This window comes from Bubalus bubalis, chromosome 15 (genome assembly GCF_019923935.1).
Source record: "Bubalus bubalis isolate 160015118507 breed Murrah chromosome 15, NDDB_SH_1, whole genome shotgun sequence".
In the NCBI taxonomy this organism is placed as follows: domain Eukaryota; kingdom Metazoa; phylum Chordata; class Mammalia; order Artiodactyla; family Bovidae; genus Bubalus; species Bubalus bubalis.
This window is the reverse complement of record NC_059171.1, coordinates 48,834,160-48,856,816: the sequence shown is the minus strand read 5'-3', so window position 1 is coordinate 48,856,816 and position 22,657 is coordinate 48,834,160. Positions and strand designations below refer to the sequence as shown.

General features: G+C 41.2%; 1 protein-coding gene across 6 annotated transcripts in view; it reads left to right on the top strand.

Moving 5' to 3' along the window:
• The window catches only part of SULF1 (sulfatase 1), a 190,076-nt gene that overhangs the window by 15,262 nt on the left and 152,157 nt on the right, over positions 1-22,657 (top strand). Inside the window, exon 1 of one of the 6 annotated variants that reach the window (XM_025265279.3) lies at positions 11,646-11,940. The exons of the other annotated variants lie outside the window; for them this stretch is intronic. The gene's annotated coding sequence lies outside the window, so the exon portion shown is untranslated. Of the gene's footprint in view, positions 1-11,645; positions 11,941-22,657 lie in introns of those variants that run through there. 6 annotated transcript variants of the gene reach the window in all.

Below are 22,657 nucleotides of genomic sequence, written 5' to 3'. Positions count from 1 at the left end.
TTAGGGAAACCTGTTGCCTTCCATGGGCTTCCCTGATGGCTCAGAGGGTAAAGAATCTGCCTGCAATGCAGGAGACCTTGGTTTAATCCCTGGAGTTGAGCTGCCCTGACGTCGCCTCACTGAGAAATAAACATTGGACATACGTCCTCAGGCTCTGGAATTTTCCCAAGAGAAGTATAAGAGCCATAGTCTTCAGAGCTTTCTAAATTATGTGAGTGTATAAACCAGTATGTACCTACATAATTTATGTCTAAAACAGATTTATTTGTATAGGAAGTAAAATGAGTCATTATTGGATTATAAATGTCTTTCAAAATCATTAATTTACTTTTTCATCTTGCACTGTCATGAATAATAATTTAATAATTCCAAAAAAAGATTAACTTAGAATTTTAAAGTGTGGTTTTGATTTTTTTGGAAAAAATAGCTTTGTTTTTAAAACATATCCTATATTTCTATTTGTTATTTAAAAAGTCACTGATTTTCAGAGCAATGCAAGGAATATGTCACAGGAAAAAGAGTATGTGCATTCAGATTGTTATCAGCTCTATTTCAATTCACTGAGAGTGTGATTGAAAACCTGGTTAGAACTATAAAGAAATCAGGCTTACCAGTATTACATCTGCTGGTAAAAGGGAGAATTCTGTTGTGAATGTAGAGTTAATTTGGCAGAATAATTACCTGTTTGTCATATAGCTAAATTTTAATCACACCAAGTGCTGAAAAAGAATTCTATGAAAAATTATATCTTCGGTCCACAAGAATACTTTCTTCTTTGAACTAAGCCTATACATTGACCACTTCTGTAAAACATGCTTTCCTATTTATTATTTGTATCTCAGCCGTTGTTCATAATGAAAATAAAACAGGTCATTTTCACTACTTGAAGGGAGGGTCAGAAGAAATAAAGCTGAGCTCTTTCCAAACTCTTTATAGTTCTTTTGTTCTGCCGTTGAGCAGCGGTTGCCCTTAAGTTGTTATGACTTTTTTCTCTAACATGCTCATAATCTCCACCAAAAGACCACATAAAATGGCAAGCTGTTAAAGAAGAAAAACTACACACAAAAAGGATGCAAACTTTTCAGTAGTGTAACTGAAGAACATCTTTCTCATTTCCCCGACCCATCAGAGATTCCAAAGATTACTCAATCTTTAGCTTCTTATACACAGAGAAAATGGACTTCTTAGTTTGACCTTCCTTGCTTAGTCCTCTAATGTTTTATGAAATTTGACTTTTCCCATTTATTAAACTTTTAACTTTGTATAACAATCTACACTTTCTAAAGTGCTTTCAAACCATTCATTTGATCTTGAAAACCTTGTGGAACACATCACCCAGCTAAGTACCTATGCCCCTTTTAAAGAATAAGAATGAAGTTGCATTCTTGGATAATACACAATGAAAGATATTTAGGGTTATAAGACCATGAGGCAAGCAACTTTCACTGAACTCAAGGAAAACAAACAAACAGTGAAAGTGAAAGTGAAGTCAGTTGTGTCCGACTCTTTGCGACCCTGTGGACTGTAGCCCACCAGGCTCCTCCGTCCATGGGATTCTCCAGGCAAGAATACTGGAGTGGGTTGCCATTTCCTTCTCCAGAGGCTTTTGAGTTCCTCTTCACTTTCTGCCATAAGGGTGGTGTCATCTGCATATCTGAGGTTATTGATATTTCTCCCAGCAATCTGATTAGAATCCAAGTATTCTTATTTTTCCACACTTCCTGTAAATCTGTACTCTTATTTCTGTATAAAATGAACAGTAACTTCCATTTAAAATATTTATAAACCACAATTACACTTTTTGCCAATCAGTTATCAGTACCATAGCTCAAGGAAAACTCATTATTTAGCTATAACATTTGTTTATATATCATATTACCCATTTCAAATCATTTTTATAATCCTATTTTATTTGATCCTCATAACTTTTTGAATAAAGTAGATAGCACAGGCATTATTGGACCCATTTTACAGACCAAGAAACAGACTGTGAAACTAACTGGCAGTCATATTATGGAGACAGATACATAAGTCTGAAAACTTCAGAACAGTACTCATGCCAATGAATCCTCTTGACAGTCCAGTGCCTTTTCATACCACTAATGACCATATCTAAAACTTCTAGGTCTCATGCTTTATTGACAAAAATAACAGTTAGTTAAAGAACAAAACCAAATGACTGAAAAAGATGCCTATGTTTTACTTACTATTATACATAACAGCTACCTGCTATGTGCAAGGAAGTGCTTTATATATATATATATATATATATTATCTAATTTAATTTTTCCACATCTCTATGCTATGTAATTCTCATAGTCCCCATCATACAAACAAGGAAACATGTCTGAGAGTCTAACCTGACTGATGTGCAGAACTATCAGGGCTAAGGCAGGACCTGCGAACCTCCCACCGTTAATTACATTGTCCTATTCCACATTTTCCCTTTCTCCTTTAAGCTCAGTTGATATTTCAGCCAAGTTCTTTTTCATATATTCAATGATCTTAAATTCTGCAATTGAGAGAATTCTTTCCAGGAACAGAGTTTGTATGGAAAAACACATGTTTGAAAAAGCAGGTACCATATCCTATTTGCACTGGCAGCAGTCTCTGGCATATATTAAACATCCAGTAAGTGTTTGCTAAATGTAAAAGATGTTTGGAGTTCTCTCTTAAAAAGCTTTCAAGATGTCATGATCTAAATATTTAAATGGTTGTTGTTGTTTAGTCACTAAGTCATGTCTGACTCTTTTGCAACCCCAGGGACTATATAGCTTGCCAGGTTCCTCTGTCTATGGGATTTCTCAGGCAAGAATACTGGAGAGGGTTGCCATTTCCTTCTCCAGGGGATCTTCCCAACCCAGGGATCGAACCTGTGTCTCCTGCATTGACAGGCGGATTCTTTACCACTAAGCCACCAGGGAAGCCCAAATACTTAAATACAGGATTTATGAATCAGTTCAATTTGCCAAGTCTCAGCTTTGCCGCAAAACACATAGTTTCAAAGCCAGAAAAAAAAAAAATGATAGAGAAGTGAACAAATTTCACTTAAGAATATTTTTTAAGCCAGTTCTTGGAAACCTGAACTGCTCTGTCAATAATCTGACAGTTTTGGACTGTCTGAATAACCTTTTTTGGATAATTTCCTGTTTCTATGACAAAAGTAATGCTCAGTCTCACCGCTGGCGGGAGTCCATGATTTTTCCCTTTGCTACAACCAGTCAGGATAAAAAGTGAACATAGATGAGTTACTATGTAAGATGCCCTCGCAGACGCCGGCTGAGCAATGATGCAGAAAAGGATCAGTCAGGGAAGATGTGAAGTCCAGGTAAGTGGCAGGATACAAAGGGTACACTTTTCCACCTCCTTTCTTCCTACCCACGATTGCAGCCATCCCTTTTGTGGACGGCTCCAAAGTTTCTGATATTCACTTGTATCTGTCTTTCCTCAAACACGAATAGTTAGGTGAGCTAAGAAGACCGCATCCCCCTATATCTTTCCTGCCTTGGTACTATGGCCTTTGACCTACCCCACCCAGAGCACACTTTAAGTGCACAGCTTAACCTGACTGCAGTGTTCGTGAATTTCAGGGTAAAAAGTGCATTCAGGTAAGTCAATCACATGTCCGTCTCAGGTTTCTCCACTTGGCACCTGTTTACAGCAGCAAAGCAACTCCTTTCAGGCTCTGCCCGTTATTGCTTCTCTTACTGTCCATCACTCTTGCCTTGGGCTCTTGACCTCTGGTTCTTACTAATACACCTGCCAGCCCCAGACATGGGTACTTGTAGATTCTGCAGAATGAGGCTTTTTCCTGTCTCCGGCTCAACACATCCTCCACCAGCATCTCTCAAAGACTGCATGACTGTACGACCCCCACACCTCCGCTTCCGTCATCTCCTTCACTTCCGCACCTGTTCATCTCCTCTTCCCACTCTGTGCTTCTGTGCTTTGCCCAGTCCCTGCTCTTTGGCATATGCTTTTGCATTTGCCATTTTTCCCTCTTGTTCAGTCGCCAAGTTGTGTCTGATTCTTTGCAATCCCATGGACTGCAGCACGCCAAGCCTCCCTGTCCCTCACCATCTCCCGGAGTTTGCCCAAGTTCATATGTCCATTGAATTGGTGATGCCATCCAACCATCTAATCCTCTGTTGTCCTGTTCTCTTTCTGCCTTCACTCTTCCTAGCATCAGGGTCCCCTCTACTTTCTCTCTCTCTTTCTCTCTCTCTCTCTCTCACACACACACACACACATACAGGAAAAAAAAAAAAAAAAAAAACTGGAGGGAGCAAACTGGATTTGGTACCGTTGAATTTCTTGGATCATGTTCCCTGGGTTCTTTTTTTCTATGTCTCTCTAATCCACTATTTTCTAGCAAAAGCTTTCTTTGGATTTCTGACACCAGCCCTAACAGCTTGAATTTATCTGATGCGCTGAATAACTTTGCTCCTGGGGCTGAAGTCGCAGCTATAACACTTGGATTATTATTAATAATTATCAATCATTCTCTTTTTTAAAAGATCCTTACTTTTATCTCTTTGTATCGTTTAATGTTGTTATTTAGTTGGGAAGTCATGTCAGACTCTTTTGCAACCCCATGGACTGTAGCCCACCAGGCTTCTCTCTCCATGGGATTTCCCAGGCAAGAATGCTGGAGTGGGTTACCATTTCCTTCTCCAATATCATTTAATATTTATATATAAATACAGAGCTGTTGCCAGGGTCACCGCTCAATATGTACTCACTGAAAAAAAGGAATGTTTTTCACTCACTCAGGGCAAATAATACTAAACTAGTGATTAGGACACAAATGCCCTAAAATAGCCAGAAAAAAGAGAAACTGAATGATAACTGAGTACCGACGACATGCTGGACACTGCTATAAACTTAGTTATATATCTGTACTAGTCATTCTACTTAGAAGAACTAGACTTTAAAAAAATTACACACCTGTAGAGCTAGGATTTGGACCCAAGTCATTTTGTCTTCAAAAGTCAGTGTTGACTCTCAAAAGAAAGTTCTGCATAAATGCTAAAAGGTAAAACCCCATCATTAATTACATGGAAGGAATTTGCATTTGCCTGCAATTTACACCTTTTCCCCAGACTAATTGCCAATGCTAGTAAAGTACGTCTTCCCACAATTTACTAGGCTTTTTTTGTAAAAAGCTAAATGGAAGTTTGCTGTCAAGGTGGTGAGGAAGAGAAAACTGAGATTCAAGTAAAAACTTGCTAACTGGTGTGCAAAACCATGCCCGTTAAGAGGGGAACAACTTTTACAGAATACAGACTGGTCTCTACATCGTTTGTTAAGGGCTGGTATAGACTTGTCCCTGTGGGCTCACGCCCAAGTCAGCCGCAAGAGGGCTGAAACAAACCCCCATGGAAAATAATATTGGTTATTATTAGATATAATTATTATTAGGTAAAATCTAGGGCATTGTGATAAACATGCTGTTTGCTGTTTTCTGTGAGGCATTATTAGAGTTGTTACAAATTAGCAAGACATAAAGTGCACTTAATGCATTTTCCCTCAATTTACATGCCCTTCCTTCTTAAATCATTTCCAGAAATGCTTAGGAAATGTGAAAGGGTTTATCAGACAAATGTATTGTCTTTTCCTCCAGCAGAATGTCAGATCACTTCTTGAAAGATCCTCTCCAAATGCTTCAACTCAAACTGATTTTAACAAACTTGACTATACACACCATAATTAGGAAGCCAATTCATTCAGTTCATTTGCATCCGTCTAAATAATTTTTCCTGACAGATGACTTCCGTTCTAAGTACCAAGTACTTTTTAATCCTAGGCAGGTTATTGCTGAGGATAAACGATTTCACATTCTCATAAAGATGCCAGTCATTAAGAATATTAACACGAATTCCTTCCCCTCGGATAGAAAGGAGCTGTCATTTTAGCAATGTTGCTGCATCAGCCTTTCTATTGTCAAACACAACAAATGATGAGAAAATCAATTTACTCTTTAGAATTAGTCAAGTGAGGAATTCTTTGAAGTAGGGGGTCAGGGTTTTTGTCTGGATTCCGTAATCTGGAAAAGCGGGTACTGTATAGACGTTGGTAAAATGTTGTGAAATTTAATGAGCACTGTTTGCTGCCATAGACCTTCCAGACAGAATCTATCTCTGAAAAAGAATTCCCCACTCTTAAAATAGAGGTTTGATGAGCACCAGATGTGGTTTAAACGAAGCCTTGTCCAGCTGAACTCAGAATATATTTTGATCTGTATGAGGCACAGTCTAGAAAGAGGGGCAGTGAATCGATCGACCAGAGCCTGTGTTGAGGTTGGTGGTGGGGCTTGAATATATATTTACTCCATAAAGCTTCTCACATTAAGCAAAATGCAAATGAGCTTTTAACAAATGCTTTCTAATAGTTGGAGGATGTCATACTTGCTGCTTATGAGACAATTTACAGTTTTATTTCATGTCTAAGAGGATAGCATTTCAATGGGTAGCCACAACCTTTAGGTGGGTCTGTGTTCTGGCATTGATTGCACCTTCCACATCTCAGTTTCTCCACCCACAAAGGGAAGATTAGCTCGTTCTTCAAGAATGACAAGCATTTAATATTTGGAAAAGACTAAATAATGAAGTGCTTGGATTCTATAGAAATGCCGAGGAGAAAAGAAGATTTATTTCAAGTCAAAATCTAGTACAAACATGACCTTCCTATTGTAAATCTCATGAATAGGGAAAGAAATTACATCGAAGACTGTTTCTTGGGCTGAGAATTTGGAAATACATTAATATTGGGATGCTTCAGATGGTAAAAAAAAAATATATTAAAAACATCTGCTTATTATAATCTCTTGTCTTTGGAGATGAGAAAAATTCTTTCTGCTACACTGTCCTGAAAGAATGCAGTTAGTAAAGATTTAAATGACAGGAATGAAAGGGTCATCTTTTGATTTCTTTGCCTTTGGGCAGGACTACAGTTAAGCCACCACAGGAAAGAGAACAATGCTGTTTCTTGCAAAAATCTCCAGGTGAGAATAATAAAAATTAAAAAGAGCACAAGGGAAAGCCCAGGGACCTTGAAATTAATAAAGGTCGGTTTCAGCTAATTTCAGTTCAAATCCATATCTATTTGCCAGTAGCCTGATGCTTCGCTTAGTGAAACGCCAAAGGATATGATATTTGGCACTAGTTCTATGAGAATTCCATTAAGTATTAACATGAATGTCTGGTCATTGTTTTGTTCACCTCCTCTTCACCCCATGGGGGAGGGAGGGAGTCCTGTCCTAGGGTTCTCAGATGACCAAACACAGGACATCTGACTCAGGACACAGGAGATCAAAAGTAATTAGTCACATATACTAAGAGTCCAGGGGGAAATGGACACTCTGGGTCACATGGGGCAACACAGAGGCTACATTTAGGAACAGAGGGAAAAAGAAGAGCCTATAAGGAGCAGGTTCTGTAGTAACCTGAGAGTGAGAGGCACCCAGGATCCCAGGGAAGGATGTGATTGGCTGGTTTCAATGACTGTGGGCTGGCAGGGAAGTAAACCCAGCAGGATGCAGAGTAGGTAGACTGCTGCTGTCCAGCTATAGGGGAACTAGCCAGGGAGAGAGTCTTTCCCGAATGGTGGGGAGCATATCAGGTAAAAGTAGGGGAATGCACAGCCTTTTGGGGCCCCGTTAGGCTCAAAGATGTCAGGGCAGCATGTGAAATCAGCCCTTCCAAGCCAGTGGTTCATACAACCTATGTCGACATATGGGATGCTTACTTCCCCTGGGCTATACTGACCCCTCTAAGAGAGATGTCTTTGCCATAATTATTGTGTCTCCTGTGAAAAAAGTCACCTTGACTGGATTGATAACCTTGGGGCATAAGCAGTTTTCTAGCAAGAGTGCTCTCAGGCCAAGGCTATATAAGTAGCTTGATGATTCATGCAGAAGTATTCTCTGCTACTCACTTTGATTTGAATGAAAAGAGAAGGCAAGCCCTGCATCATTCAGACAAATTATATATTTATTCCTCACTTGATTTTCATTTGCCACGAGGTGAATGTTGACCAGTTTCTACTTCCAGCAAAAAAGACAAGCGAACCAAAGTGAAGAGTATGTCTGCGTTCTCTTACTTTCCCTGCAATTTAACCACTGAGGAGATAATGGACTCAGGGAGACCTGGGGTTCCAGGCAGAGCTTGGACCTCTGAAGTTTAATGGGGTGTGTGTGTATGTGTGTGGGTGGGTGTGCTCAGTCGTGTCCAACTCTTTGTGACCCCATGGACTGTAGCCTGCCAGGCTCCTCTGTCCATGGGATTCTCCAGGCAAGGATACTGGAGTGGGTTGCTATTTCCTTCTCCAGGGGATCTTCCCAGCCCAGGGATCAAACCCACATCTCCTGCGTTGGCAGGTGAATTCTTTGCCACTGCGCCATGTGGGAAGTTAATGCTGGGCCTGTTTAAAATCTTCAGCAGGGGACTTCCCTGGCAGTTCAGTGTTAAGACTTCACCTTCCAATGCAAGGGCTGGAAGTTTGATCCCTGCTTCAGGAGATAAGAAACAATGTTGTAACAAATTCAATAAAGACTTTTTAAATGGTCCACATCAAAAAAAATAGCAACAACAAAAAAAATCTAGGGCAAGGCATTTAATTTCTCAATGGCACCCCACTCCAGTACTCTTGCCTGGAAAATCCCATGGATGGAGGAGCCTGGTAGGCTGCAGACCATGGGGTCTCGAAGAGTCGGACACGACTGAGCGACTTCACTTTCACTTTTCACTTTCATGCATTGGAGAAGGAAATGGCAACCCACTCCAGTGTTCTTGCCTGGAGAATCCCAGGGACGGGGGAGCCTGGTGGGCCGCTGTCTATGGGGTCGCACAGAGTCAGACACAACTGAAGCGACTTAGCAGCAGCAGCAGCAGCAGACCTTAAGTTCTGTACTTTTGTAATGAGGAAGTTAAACTAGATCAAGTGTTAAACTAGATCAATCACTACGTTAGAATGCACGTAAAGAACATAAGGCACATTAAAGTGCCTGACACCCAGTCAAGACTCATACATGGTAGTGCAAACAAAGGTGATGGCTCTGACTTGAGCAGAACAAAAAGAGGGGAGATCTTGAACTACTAAATTGTAATGAGATCTCAGTCCTTCCTGAAGCCCATACCTCAAGAACTGAAGGCCAAAATTCCTCTTTAGAACCTGAATCGGTTTTTTATTGTTCTAAATTAGTGGAGGCGGGAAAGTTCTTCTAATTCACTGAACATTCTGCGTGCCCGGGAGAGCCTGTTGACAGCACCTCCCCAAGTCTCTAAAATGACACCACTGTACATCCAGCCACCGCAGACGGCACTGACAGCTTACTGCTTTCACCAAAGACTAACAGGGGAATGTCACCAAGAACGCTTGAACGCTAAGCCACAGAAATTCAACACCTGACAGCTCGCATTCTGTACTTCACTCCATATCATAAAACACATCACCAGAGAGCTATTGTGCTCACATTGAGCTGCTGTTGTGATAGTCTGCATTCTTTCCACAGTGGAGGAGTTCTCTCATAAAATGCATCCAAGAAGTCTGTGATTTCTGAAAAATCTCACCTTTCAGGAACTTTCCTGGCCTTCTAGGAAGTCATCTACACTCCGGAGGTCTCCTGATGAGCAATAGCAGGATCCCAGTAGAGACCAGCATTCCTGGTGCCCTCACAAGCACACGTCCTAAGGAATGTGACAGAAGGTCTCCAAATTTTACAAAGCTTTCTAATTTTTAAAATTTATTCTTAATTGGAGGATAATTGCTTAACAATGTTGTGTTGGTTTTTATCATATATCAACATGAATTAGCCATAGATATACATATGTCCAGGCTTCCCAGGTGGCGCTAAAGGTAAAGAACCCACCTGCCACTCCAAGAGCCCCTGGAGGAAGGCATGGCAATCCACTCCAGCATTCTTGCCTCGAGAATCCCATGGACAGAGGAACCTGGTGGGCTATAGTCCATGGGGCTGCACAGAGTCGGACAGCACGGCATACATATGTCCCCTCCCTTTTGAACCTCCCTCCCACCCCATTCCACCCCTCTAGGCTGTAGCAGATCACCAGGCTGAGCTCCCTGCACTATACAGAAACTTCCCTTTAGCTATCTACTTTACACATGGTAATGTAGATATTTCAATGTTACTCTCTGAATTTGTCCCACCCTCTCCTTCCAGCTGCGTGTCCATAAGCCTATTCTCTATTTCTGACTATTCCTGCCCTGCAGGAACTAACAGGGGAATGTCACCAAGAACCACTTTGGTTCATCAGTACCATTTTTCTAGATTCCATATATATGCATTAACATATTTTTCTTTTTGTTTTTAATTTATAAAAATTTCCAAACATATCCAAAAGTAAAAGTTATCACAACTGCCCCTGGCCCACTGCACAATTTCAACAGTCCATCAACACAGGCTTTCATCTGAACACCTGGAGGTTACCTGAGGCCCCTCCACTCCAAGACTGATGGCCCAGGTGACATCGGGTTGGCTGTCAGCTACATTCAGTCAAAACACTCAATGAAGTGCCTGTCCTGAGCCACTTCCGAGAATCACACCAGATCCCAGACTTAGGAAGCCAGATGCACGTGAAGAATTACAGCAGAGAAGCCAGGTCAAGGAGAAGAAAAGAAGGGAAATTGGGAGAATTTGGGGGGAAGATGGGATTTGAACTGTGCTTTGAAGGAAATGGGAGGGCTGACATTCCAGGCTGAGGTGGAGGATGTAAGGCAGGCTGGGGCTGGGCAGGGAAGAACCGGAAAGGCCATCTTTAGAAGATGATTCATAGTCTCAGGAGCTGGAGTAGGTGAGGGGCGTTGGGCTGGGAAGAGAGGAATTAGTGCGGTGACACGTGGAAGGCGTGAATGCCTGGAGGAGGAAGTTCCTCAGGGGTTGGGCAGCAGAGCCAGAAACAGGGCAGGAAAAGAATCATCTAAAGAAAACCCGAGGGTAGCAGCATGGGGGAGGGAGGGTAGCGGAGAGGATGAAGTGAAAACTTTCTCAGCCCCAGCTCTGGCCTAAAGAACCCTTTGGCTGGGAGGTTTTGGCTCCCACAAAGAAAAGAACAGAGACCCAAGGAGATTTAAAATAGAGGATGGATATATAGGGTAGGGCCCTGACCCCTGAAACTCCCTGCAAACTCTCATTAGCAAAATGAGAGAGCAGAACGAAAGCGAAGCAGCAGAAGCACCTGGTGAGAGTCTAAGAAACATCCGTGTTTACTAAGCACTCGGTCTCTGGAACGCCTGCCTCTCCAAATACCACATCTTCCTCATCCACTCCATCCCACCACGGGCGGGCGGCTACTGTGTCGGGTGCCTGGGGGCGGGGGCGGGGGGACCGCAGCCTGAGAGCCCTGCCAACCCCCGACCCCCTCCCTCCCTTCCTCCGAGGAGCCTTCCCGCGTGGCCGGCCGGCCGGCCAGCTGCAGCGCAGTTTGTTTGCCGAGGTTTGCATGCACATATTGAGTTGCCTTTTTTTTTTTTTTCCCAGCAGTGTCCCGAAATTCACCCCCGGTGTAACTTCTGCCTCTGCTCCTCCCCTTCTTGGAACTGCCTTTTGTTTGTCTGGCAGCCTTGGTTCTATGGGGGTGTGTGTGATGATAATAATACGCGGGCTTATATAACCCTCTGCATCTCGCAAGCGCTTCGCAGACCGGCCCTCTTGCTTCCCCCGGCCCGTGTCAGGCCAGGCGACTGGAGCTGCTAATAGGAAACCCCGACCCGAGGCGCGGAGGCCAGGAGGGAGGGCAGAGAGGGTCAGAGGCCGGCCCTTCCCGGCCCCCGGCGCCCCCGGAGGTCAGGGAGATAAGGAACAATGACTCTCGCCCCGGGGAGGAGGAAGGAAGCCCCGCTGCCGCCGCCTTATCTCCGCTCCTGTGCGTTCTCCCATTTCCCAGAGCTGGTTCTCTAGAGAGGACTTGGAAGGCGGCTTTTGTAAGTATGATGCTCTGCTTTTTCTTTCATAAGGAAAGAACCAAAGTTTCCTCACTGCCCTTGTCCATTTCATCTTATTTCATCCCGAGAATAGATTTCCCCGTGCTCAGATGCTACCCTGATTGGAAATGTGTTTCTGGCCAAAGTCTTTCACCCAAATTGGGTCCCTCTTAAAAATTGTAGGAGGGAAAGAGGTTTCTGTTGCTCACTCATTTATTCACAAAATTGTCCACCCAAGTTTCCCCATGTCCTGGTCCTGGTGGTAGCTGACTGGTCTCCACACACACATCTCACCCTACAAAGGAACTCTGGATATTCACCTTACTTACTTGTTAGGTATCCAGGAATAATGTTGCAACTTTGGGCTTAAGTTTCTCTGCTTTCAGGCAAATTCAGTTGTGGGAAGTTTCTTTTCACACTATGATAAATCTCATTTTTCGGTGTAGTTTTGAAACTTGTACTGGCGTGTTTAAACCTTGCAAAACACTGTCACTAGAGTGGACAGGTGAATTCTTATTAAGTTTTTCACTGTATAGCTGAAGGATCTAAATATTACAGAGAACGAGCTTCTTAAGCCCTGGTAAAACCCAAAGCTCTGTTGTTCGACTACGTGTCTGTAAAGGATGCTGAGTTAGTTTTGTTCTCAGGGATGATGTTCAAGGCTTTGGGAAATTGTCTTTCAACAAAAAGTGAATTTAAAACTCTAGAAGAAAGATACAATTTCTCAGCTTTTAGGAAGTATGATTTGCTAATTGAATAAGCCGCGAACACAAAGTTCTATCTTAGGTAGTTGTTCAATTTGCTTTTATGAAACCATGATTATAAGTTGGTGTACTATGAGATATAGAAAATTACTGTCTTTATTCAAGTAAGAAAACTAAGAAATATGAATTGTAGAAAGCAGTTTTAGTGTCATGTGTATGCTAGTCACTTCAGTCGGGTCTGACACTTTGAGACCCTGTGAACTGTAACCCTCCAGGCTCCTCTGTCCATGAGATTCTCCAGGCAAGAATACTGGAGTGGGTTGTCATCCCCTCCTCCAGGGGATCTTCCTGATCCAGGGATCGAATCCGTGTCTCTTGCACCTTTTGCATCACAGGCGGATTCTTTACTGCTTAGCCAGTGGGGAAGCCCTTCTAGTGTCATAAGTGCTATGATTAATTCACTGAGCTTGATTACTTTATATAAACAGCTATGAAAACCACATATAACGTGTGTGTATCAGTGTGTGTGTGTATATGTAAAAGAATTGAAGATACTATGTATGTATATGTTTAATTAAATATATATAATCATCTCTTATATTTGTTGTAACTATCTAGTGTTCAGTGTCATTACTTGATAGTATCATACCCAAGATAGATTAGGTGGAAAGATTTCATATCAAATTTCAGAATGCAGTAGATCTATTTATTCATTATTTATTCAACAAACATGGAAAACATTGTAAAATTCAGTTGTTTTTTTAGAGTCCCTTTAAATGACATTTCCACTTAAAATTCTTTGTGGCTTCCAAGAAATTCTAAGGCATAATTAAATTTGAAAAAAAGACTGGATTCTCCTTGCTTTCCCCCCTAAATTTAAAAGTGAGCTGTCAACACTAAAATTCTATGCTATAGCTAATTTAGTTACAAAGATCAGCCCCATAATCTCAGTGTTCCTCAGAGGCATAGTTGCCTGTGGTAGGAGGAACACAAACTATGATTTGATCTGGCTGTGAGGCTTGGTTTTGCCATTACATGGTTATGTGACCAGCAGCAAGATCTTTCAGATTCTCAATCTCAAGTTCCACCTCTGTGAAAGGAGACAAATACTATGGAATTGGCCAACCCAATACTTATCCCAAGGAGAGGATTGTTGAAAGGATTAGAAGGAAATAAAACATGTAAAGTATCTAGCACAGTGTCTGAACGCAGAAGTGTTTCAGTCAATTTTAGGGCTTTTCCATTTACACAATGTTTTCATCTTTGATTCAGTGCCTTAGTTTTTGAGCATCTGCTTTGTATTGCCTGCTGCGCTAAGCACTGGTGATGCGAAAATGAACAAGAGGAGCCATATCCTGCCCTGGGGGAGCTCCTGCTCTAAGGAAACAAACCAAAAGAAAAAGAAAAAACAGAATTGTCTTAACAGTATAACACCTGCAAAAAAACAGAAGTCTGTTATGATTAAGTGACAGAACTGAGGGCAGAGTAATTCTCTCCAATGAAATTCAAAGCAACTTTTACAAAGATGATGTTGATTGTATGAGTTTTAAAAGATCACCTGGTGGTGTGGAAGGACATTCCATAAAGGAAGGGCCTTGGAGAGCAGAATAAGTAAGAAGGCCAAGATGAGGGGGATGGCGGGGATGGGGAACAGGGGGTGGGGTGGAGACTGGGAACTGGTTTCAGTTGGTGCTGGACTGTTGAATCTAGGGGTCCTGGAGATTTAATCAGGGGTCTAATCATGAATGTGGTGGTGTCTCATGCTCAGGTAGGTGTTTGCACTCATCACTCTAGTAAAACTCAAACTCATGCTCATGAGTCTTTTTGGACGAGCTCATGATCCAAAGAAATGCCTTTTGTAGGTTCGTGTTAATGTAAAAATCTTGGGCTGGCACATGTTACCTGTATCACTAAGATATTAGTTGGTTCAATAGACCATTTTGTTTATTTGGTTTTTCTGTTTGTAGCAAACCCAACTCAATGATGGAAGCATTGTAGCACAAGTTCCTTTCCTCACTGAGATTACTTTTAAGATTACTGGTACTTTTAGGATTACTGTTGAGTCAATGGAGAGTCAAGGAAGGACTTTGTTTGGGGCTGAGAAGTCAGAAAGTAGATGTGATTTATGTTTTAGGAAGATTTTATATAGATCATCTATGCAGTGTGGAATGTAGGCTGGGCAAAGGCTTAGGGAGTGATAGTGCTGTAAACTACAAGATCAATTGAAAGACTATTGTAAACAGGTGAGAACTGCTAAGGCCTGAGCAGTGTAGGTGGAAATAGGGCACAGATTGCTGAGATATTTAGAAGGTGGAACATTCTCAACTTGGGGACTGAATGAAGGAACGAAGAAAAAAGGAAATACCTATAATATTAGCTTTAAGCTTGCACAAATGGGTAGCTATAATAGAATACCATAAAACAAGAAGGGGTACAAGTTAATAGAAGGAAGTTGAGTTAGCTGGGGCTGCTTATTTAACTTATATGCAGGGTACATCATGAGAAACGCTGGGCTGGATGAAGCACAAGCTGGAATCAAGATTGCCAGAAGAAATATCAATAACCTCAGATATGCAGATGACACCACCCTTATGGCAGAAAGTGAAGAACTAAAGAGCCTTTTAATGAAAATGAAAGAGGAGAGTGAAAAGTTGGCTCAAAACTCAACATTCAGAAAACTAAGATCATGGCATCTGGTCCCATCACTTCATGACAAATAGATGGGAAAACAGTGGAAACAGTGATAGACTTTGGGCTCCAAAATCACTGCAGATGGTGACTGCAGACATGAAATTAAAAGACACTTGCTCCTTGGAAGAAAAACTATGACCAACTTAGATAGCATGTTAGAAAGCAGAGACATTACTTTGCCAACAAAGCTCCATCTAGTCAAAGCTATGGTTTTTCCAGTGGTCATGTATGGATGTGGGAGTTGGACTATGAAGAAAGCTGAGCACCAAAGAATTGATGCTTTTGAACTGTGGTGTTGGAGAAGATTCTTGCGAGTCCCTTGGAATGCAAGGAGATCCAACCAGTCCGTCCTAAAGGAAATTAGTCCTGAAAATTCATTGGAAGGACTGATGCTGAAGCTGAAACTTCAATACTTTGGCGACCTGATTCGAAGAACTGACCCTGATGCTGGGAAAGATTGAAGGCGGGAGGAAAAGGGGACGACAGAGGATGAGATGGTTGGATCATCTCACAGATTCCACGGACATAAGTTTGAGTAAACTCCAGGAGTTGGTGATAGACAGGGAGGCCTGGCATGCTGCGGTCCATGGGGTCGCAAAGAGTCGGACACGACTGAGCGACTGAAATGAACTGAACTGAACTGAATGTTGTGTTTAGAGGCTAACCTACAACATTAAGTAATATAAGAAGTCAGTTTTTGTTTAATCTTTTTTATATATAAATGATACTGTTTTTTGTTTCCTTTACAGTGTTGTATTAGTTTCAGGTATACAGCAAAGTATATATGTATATATATACATATACATATATGACTGAATTAATTTTTTTTAATTCTTTTCCATTATAGGCTATTACAAGATATTGACTATAGTTCCCTGTGCTATACAGTAGGTCCTTGTTGGTTATCTATTATGTGCATAGTAAGGCTGCACTCCATGGGGTCGCTGAGGGTCGGACACTACTGAGCGACTTCACTTTCACTTTTCACTTTCATGCATTGGAGAAGGAAATGGCAACCCACTCCAGCGTTCTTGCCTGGAGAATCCCAGGGACGGGAGAGCCTGGTGGGCTGCCGCCTATGGGGTCGCACAGAGTCGGACATGACTGAAGTGACTTAGCAGCAGCAGCAGCAGTATATACTTTAATCTCCAAATCCTAATTTGTCCTTCCCCCACCCCTTGCCCCTTTGGTAACCATAAATTTGTTCTCTATGTTTGTCAGTATGTTTCTGTTTTGTAAATAAGTTCATTTGCATCATTTAAAAAAATTCCACATGATACCACTTATATGTCGAATCTAAAAAAATGATACAAATGATATTGCTTAGATGTAAAAGGTAGCTTTTTAAAAAGTATAAAACCGCCAAATGTGTCTTAGAAATTTAGAGACAGAACATAGAAACTGGGCTCTTCCCCTTTTTGCTCAGTCCCCCCAAAGAAATGTCAGTCTCTGGGCTCACTGGGGCTCTGAGCTTTCATCTTGTACCTCTGCTGTTGAGTGGGTTGTTTCCCACTCAGTTTCAACAGGAAGGCCATGTCCAGAGAAGTCTTGCCAATAACTTTGTATACCCTCAAAAAGAGAAATCTGTACTTCCTCTAAACCTTCAGAAACAAGCAGAGACTTGGGAAAAGATCCGTAGGCGAGTAGAATACTTACTCATAAAGAGCACATATTCATGAAGAATTTATACTTACTCATCACGAAGTAGCTCTTTCCTTAGCAGGGTTTTTATTTTACTTCCCTGGAATTGAGGACCCACTCAGAGACTAGAGGAAAAGAGGAAACTTATAAGACTAAAGCAAAGAGGGTGATTTCTTACCTGGAGGTGACTTATCCCACAAACATTTCCTCCTTCAGGGTGAGTGGGAAGTTCTTCCCATTGACTTGAATGGTGGATGCCTGGAAAGGAGAGGTGTGTCACGTTTGTAAATTTTTTAAAGATAACAAGGGGAAGAATTTTAACATTTAGAGCGAACGGAAAACAATCTGATTAGCAGACAGGAAGCTGTGACTTTTTAAGTCTTTGAGGTCTGATTACTTGACAACCTTAGTTTTCTTATAGCCTTTTACCCTTTCTAATCTTCTATGGCAAAGCCTTTATTGGATTTCCTGAATTTTAGAGCTCTTACCCACACCTGAACACTTCAGAGCAAAGACCATTTATTACGAAAGGGGCTTGTCCCAGCCTTCATGGCTGGTCTTACAAAGTCAAGTATAATATTTCCTCCTGGTAGATAAACTGTATTAACATATTTAAAAGGAGATTTAAGAAACTCTTGTCGCCTCCAAATATAGAGTTTTGTCACTCATCAGAAAGATAGTATTTGGTTATTATATGAATTCCATCCGGCTTCTGGGAGCTCACTTCAAATTCCCCAAACTTCAGAGATTATCTTTGGTTTCTTAGATGATATAAAAGGTTTTAAAACAGTTTAAAAAGAAAGTAAGGAAGGAAGGAAAGGAACTGTCACTATCTGTTACATAAAATAATCACCAAATATATACTTTAGAATAGGATGAGCTTGCATCATGGGAAAGTTTATTATTTAAAGAAGGAGCAAGATATATTGGGGGGAATTCCCATTAGCATGCTTGAAAGCATGAGGAATATACTGAGCTTCCATAAATGGTGCTGGCCATTCTGCTTTTAGGTTACTCAGGCCATTTAAAGTCTGGCTTCCTAAGCAAGGACTTCGTCTTCACGATCTTTTGGGGTTTGCTGACATAATGATGGAGTCCAGGCTGGGTGCTGCTGGAGCCACTGTGCTCTCCTACGCAGTGTTTGAAGAGGGCTGGGGTGCAGCTGTGCCGGCCCCCAGACACCTGAGTCCAGAATACTGCTGAATTTTGCTTCATTTCTGGGCTCCATGCAAAGCTGGAAGTGCCCCAACTCTCTCCTGGGTTTGGCTTCCTGTTCACATGTTTTCTGGTCTCATGTCATTGTGCATGAAGTAATGGTCCCACATGCGTACACCATCCACAATGGCAAGATTTGTGTGGCTCGGCGTAAGCTTCCTAATGAGGACATTTTGGACCTTCCAACAACTCCTTTGGGAAGGCAGTTTGGAACCGCTTATTACTTTCCAAGGTGAAGGGAGCAGAGACAGAGTGCATTTCTGCAACAGGACTAAAGCCACTTTTAGGAGACGATTAAAGGACAACAGCTTAAGGAAAATAAGCATTTCTTTCACACATCTATCTAAACGCATGTACGTGTAGCGTATACAGAAATGCCTTCAATCCACAGTTTTAAAATATTAGTTACTGTTTCAGCATTTCACTAACTATGAATGGTACTAGTGTTTTCCACCGGGGACTGTGGAAATGTCATTTGAATGACATTTCTCTGCAGCAAAATCTGATGAGTTTACGAAGTTTGAGAGCCAGGAAATGCAGTTCAGTTTCTGAACAACAGAAGAAGCCCAGACAGCTCAGGTCAGTCATCCACTAGCTCTCCAGCATGGCTTCCTAGGTCAAGTACAGTAGCACACTAATACAGAGAGAGAAGCCAAAGCAAACTTTCAAACCAAAGCTCTTAAACCATCAAGCTTAACTTCCGGACATATTATCAGCAGGTGAAATTCTGGCGCAAACCACACTTGTTTGTGGATGTTTAATGTCAAATTAGTCGGGCTACCTGGTGGCTCAAACAATAAAGAATCTATCAGCCTGCAATACACGAGAACCAGGGTTGGTCCCTGGGTTGAGAAGATCACCTGGAGAAGGATATGGCAACCCACTCCGGTAGGTTTTCTGTCTTTGCCAGGAAAATTCCATGGAAAGAGGAGCCTGGTGGGCTGTGGTCCTTGGGGCTGCAGAGAGTCGGACACAACTGACACTTTCACTACTTTTAAGTATCAAATTAATGGGCACATGTGCCAACATTTTTTAGAATTTTAGAGCGGGAAGTGATTTTGGAGGTCTTCCAATCTAACCTGTTATTTTACAAGCAGAAAGATTGAGATTCATATGAGCTCACTTCAAACGCACACATGTGTACTTCTGAGTCTTAGGTCGAGTCATTGCTTGCAGAAAATATGATAGGTCTGGCTTAAGGAAAAAAAAAGAATAAAATGACCCAAAGCTGGACCGGTGGTTCCTTTTCCATTTAAGTTTGTGTAGCCCAGCTTTAGGGCTGTGGGCTGCTCTTGTTTTCTTGCTTCAGGAGCGATTCAGGTTCTCAGACTAGATATACTTGACCAACACTTGAATAAACTCCAAACAGACCAAGGGTTGATGTGTGACTCAGATCCTGATGATACAGTGATACTCAATCAGTGCATGGAGTTCTGGGAAGAGATGATTAGAGCTAAAAATGTAGACAAGAGCCCAAGGCACAACCTTCATGCTTCGGAATCTGAAAACCTGACCAGAGAGATGAGACCTTCCCCTGTCTAGACAGCAACAGAGACCCTCTAACTAAATGTTACATTGTGTGGCACAGATTTTAAGTACTGTAGGAATTCTGGGGAGATAGATAAGTGAAAACTGAAGCTGTCAGCTGATCCTTGAGGCTACAGTCGAACATGACTAAAGTGACTTAGCACGCATGCACACACACATGCACACATATAACTATAAATCTACAATGATATAATCATACGGTATTGAAAGTGCAAAATAAATAGCTAATTAAATATAAACAAAACTATAAACCAACAATATTCTGTTGTTGGCATCAAATTATTTGGTTAAAATTAGTCATATTGATTTTATTTGCCAAATGATGCTGTTTTGCTGAAACTAAAGAATAAATTTGTTTTAACCCATGTTCATTAATAATATTGCCAAAAAGGCGAGAGAAATATTTTAATTAAAAATTTCCATTGCACATTTCATACTCTATTTATAGTGAATTCTTACAAATTAGCACATATAAAGGAAGAAGGGATCCAGGCATTCCATCTGTTGGTGATGAGATTATGGAACTAAAAACTCTGGTGGCTCAGTCTTCCTATCACCTTACACTCTCTTGGAAAATAAAACTTCATTTAGCACAGGAGAAGTGTTTGACTCTCACATGCATACACATATTAAGCAGGTATAAATATCTGCCTCTGTTCTTTCTTTAATCACCTATATCTTTGAATGATTGCACTCTTTTCCTACATATTATCATTCCAGTGATGACAAAGCAAAGCCTCCATTTATACAATGAATGAAAACTCTAGTTTCACTCCATGAAAATATCTTTGACTGCAAATTATACCTTGGGAAGTTGTATCTTTCTGAATTGGCTTGGAAAACAATTCAGTGCCAGTAATAATGATCGCCAATGTTTGTTGGCCACTTATTCTAAATTTCTTATGAGGATGTTTGCCTGTCATCCTCATATCAACCCTATGGAATTAGATACTATTTTTAATCCCCATTTTTCTGAAGAGGAGACTGAGGCATAAAGAAATGAAGTAACTCGCTCAGGGTCACCTAGCCAATGGATGCTGTAACCTGGAATTCACATCTAATTCCTGCCGCTCCCAGTAGTAGATTCTGAATAACCACAGAAAGGATGTTGTTGTTTGACATTAGGCTATGATCCAGCATGACCACAGCCAGATACTGGGAGCCTCAAAGTCAAACGTAAATTTTTATTTTGGAAGATCACAGGGTATCACGCATAATTATAATCATAAGCATTTATATGTCTTCTGGGAACATATTAAAAAAAATAGAGATCTCCATGATGCTTATAATAATTTATAATGTTAAAGAGTATAAAAGTTCCCCTGGAACTCAAGAATTCCCAGGCTGAGAGCACAGGGGCAGGGTTGAAAGACTGACTGGGCTGGATGTGACAAATGACAGGGTGGTGGAAAGGGGTGGAGGAATTGATCTGCCAGGAATGAAAGAGACATAAGGGCAAGGGTGGGTGAGAGGAAGAGTCCAGCAACAGGAAGCCAACTGCAGGGAGGTCCTGCCACCACAATTTCTCTAAGAGTGAAGCTTCCAGAACAGAGCAGAGGACCTGGGACTGGCCATATTTAAGCTGAATCATCAGAGTCAGTTCAGAACAAGAAGAGATTCCAGGTCTACTGTATTGAAAGAATCTACACCCATTAACTCTGAGAATATTCATTAGTGAAGAGGTCAGAGAGCTCCAAAGGAAATGTCTTAATATTATTATATGAGCGAGAGAAATATTTTTTCAATTTCCAACTATTTATTGTTATTATGTAGAAATATGATTAATTTTTAAACTTTATTTTTAATTGAAGGATAATTGCTTTACAGTATTGTGTTGGTTTCTGCCCAACATCAGCCTGAATCAGCCATAGGTATACGTATGTCCCCTCCCTCTTGAACCTCCTTCCCACCTCCCTCCCCATCCCACCCCTCTATGTTGTCACAGAGCCTCGGTTTGGGTTCCTTGAGTATTCCATATGTAAAATAGCTAGCTGATGGGAATTTGCTATAAGAGAAATATTTTTTTAATGTAGAGGAAATTTGGAGTGGTGAAATAGTGTGTGTTCTCCTTTTCTTAAAGCTTATATACCTGAGAGCTTCTATTTCTTTATAAGATGTAGATACAATATTTCTTCTCTTTCTTCCTCCTTTTTATGTTACAAATGAGAATGAGCTTTAATATAATTTTGGCCAATTAAGAGTTTATCCCTCTTTTTTATTGGAGTATAGTTGCTTTACAATGTTGTATTAGTTTCTTCTGTACAGCAAAGTGAATTAGCTCTGTGTTTACATGTGCGTGCGTGCTCCGTCTCGCAGTCACTTCTGACTCTGTGTCCTCATGGATTGTAGCCCGCCAGGCTCCTCTGTCCATGGAATTTCCCAGGCATGAATACTGAAGTGGGTTGCCATTTCCTACTCCAGGGCATTGTCCCGACTCAGGGATCGAAACTGCATCTCCTGCATCAGGGAGGCAGTTCTTTATAGCCTCTCTTTTTTGATTTCCTTCCCATGTAGGTCACCACAGAGCACTGAGTAAAGTTCCCTGTGCTATACAGTAGGTTCTCATTAGTTATCCGTTTTTATTGTCTTTTATGTATCATATCTGCATTTATTTATAGCATATTTATGTTAAAATGTGCTCTTCATGGCAGCAAGATTGTTTCATCCAATACTGAATGCGTTAAACTGGGTATTTCCTCTTATTCTAAGTATCCAAGTTAATTTTAGGCACTTATATTTTTCACCTCTGGTAAATGCAGAATAGAAACAAATAGAAACAAATTTACCACTTGGAAATGATCGCTTTGCTACTCATCAAATAACCACTTGCAGTCACTTTAGATTTTATGATTCTGCACATATTCCTTTAAAATAGGTCTTAGCAGCTGAAATTAGACATTATTCAACTTTTAAACTTG